This window comes from Pteropus alecto, unplaced genomic scaffold, assembly GCF_000325575.1.
Source record: "Pteropus alecto unplaced genomic scaffold, ASM32557v1 scaffold101, whole genome shotgun sequence".
In the NCBI taxonomy this organism is placed as follows: domain Eukaryota; kingdom Metazoa; phylum Chordata; class Mammalia; order Chiroptera; family Pteropodidae; genus Pteropus; species Pteropus alecto.
The window spans coordinates 12816564-12819022 of record NW_006432945.1 but is presented as its reverse complement, the minus strand read 5'-3'; the positions used below and the strand labels follow the sequence as shown (position 1 = coordinate 12819022).

The window sequence follows — 2459 nt, the reverse complement described above, 5'->3', positions numbered from 1 at the left end:
GCGCGGTTCTAAATGATCTCTGGGACCTCATGCCATTAGATCATCAAAAATACTGAGATATTTTCCTCAGGTGTTTATTAACCTAGCTAAGCACATTGTCAAAAGATACCAGAAACTGGTCTTTTGACACACAAAAGCAGACCGCACAGCCATGGGTCAAAAGGGGATCACAGGGACACAGCTCACATGTCCCCTGTCAAGGGGAGGAGCTTGCGATGTGTTTGGAGAACACGTCACACACCTCACTGGAGTGGACGACGTATGAGCCCAGTGTGGTGAAGGGGATGTCGAGTCCCAGGGTGTGACCGCGGTCGGCAATATCAGCCCTGCCGAGAATGTCAGGGTTACAGAGGTTGGTGCTCAGAACGAGGAGACGGAGGTCCAGAAAGTCCACGTAAATTGCCTGAGGCTGCACGGATAATCAGAAGCAGGGCTGGAGCCAGGCGTGCTCATTTCCCAGGCCAGGGCTCTTTATCTTGCCCCGAGCAGCCTTCTATACCTTATTTACAAAGCTGACATTATTAAAATGATCCTGAGGAACTGCTCAGAGAAATCACAAAGCACCTGAAAACCACAAAACCTCTGAAATACTCAAATGATTTCTAGCTATTTCTCTCATCTAAGATGTGGATATTATAGCAGTATCTTTTTTTAACCAACACATAACATACATACATAATTCAGTAGCATTTCCTGCTTCATTTCTGAGAGTTATATATAATTGCAAAGATAATATTGCCGTATCGAGCTGATACAACTTTATATTTGAAAAATTTCTCTCTTTGATGTTCTGCTTCACAGACAGTTCTCTGAAAGAAGTCTTTTCTTTTGCATGGAACATAATATAAACACTTAGCCCACATCGACCAGAAAGAAATACCTAGTGGTGAAAACAATTGGGAACAGTATGCTTAGACATAGCAAGACCCGAGGGTCATGGTGGACTATTAGCCAGACATGAGACTACAGTAGTTTATCATAAAAGCAAATATTAAACTTGGACATTTCGAATGGAGTAAGCTGTATTATAGCCAGAATTATAGTAATTTTCCTATTATCCTGAGTGTGCGTCAATCCTTTAATTTAGCACCGAGTCTACTTTTGTACTTCCAGTAAAGTGAATAAATGGCAAAGGAACCATAGAAAAGCAGCTCTGTGATTAAAACATAAAGAAGAAAACCTTTTAATCATGTGATAGATTACTACAGATGTTATTAGCTGCTAGAAGTGAGAAAGTCAGATATCAGAAAGAGTATCTAATTACAAGAGTCATCGAAAATTAGATGCCAAATTAATAGCTAACATTTATTGGATATTATGTTTCAGGCACTGTGCTAAGTGCTAGAACATAGAACAATCCCATTTAATGCTCATAAAACCTTAGACGGTAAGTACTATTATTATTTGCATTTAATAAATAAGGAAACTGAGGCTGAGAGATGTTCGGTGACCTCTACAGGACAACACAGCTAAAAAAGAAAAAATGGGAAGATACTACTGGTCACCCACCAAATGGCTATTCCCTCCTTTTATTTCAGAAAGAGAAGTCCATTATTTTTTCACCATTGCAGACAGTGTCTCTCTTCAACTCAAGGGGTGGTTTTAGTTGGTCTGATTCAGTAACGGTGATGTCCTTTCCCTTGCTAAGTAACTGGTCCAGGCATGAGAATGGAACACAATTTTGGCCAATGAGAAGTAAGAGGAAATGAACCTTGGGGCTTCTGGATAGATTATCCTCATTCTTAACAAAGATACCTTGTACTTTCCCTGCCTCTAGCTGCTCTGGTCTGGGGCTGTGGTACATGGGGCACTTTAAGACATCAAGCAAATGTGAAGGAAGAAAACCAAAGAACAAAGGTGACATAATGAAGATGTCAGAGTGGAGAGATAGAAAGACTCTGCTTAATTAACCAATCCTAACACCACCCCATCTCAGGACTTATTATGCTAGATAGTAAATATTCTCATCCCTTACAACACTTTTGGTTAGTTTTCACCTACTTGTTGCTGAATGCCTTCTCACCAATAAAGTAAAAACACTATGGTTTAAAGCCTGTGTGTCTGATACAGAATTTCTGTTCTTAACCACTACAGAAAATCAAGGGAGACAAAGTAGAATGTTCAGAAAGAGAAGTCCATTATTTTTTCACCATTGCGGACAGTGTCTGCAAAAGAATAAGTATATTTAAAAATAGTTAAATATGTAGACATATTTAAAAGAATAAGAATAAGCATATTTAAAAATAGTTAAATATATAGACACTGAAATTATTGGATACGTACAAAAATGCTAGATATGGCTACAAAGAGAATTAGTATACTAGAAGATATATCTGAGGAAATTCTCTGGAAAGCACTAGAAAGGAAATGCTGGACAATATAAAACATCAAGAAACACTGAGGATATTGGGTGAAACATAGCTCTATTAGGAGTCTCAGTAAGAAAGCGTAAGGAGAAT

General features: G+C 38.7%; 1 pseudogene; it reads right to left on the bottom strand.

Annotated features, from left to right (window-relative positions):
- Positions 1–2459, bottom strand: part of LOC102889638 — a 47064-nt pseudogene that overhangs the window by 8146 nt on the left and 36459 nt on the right.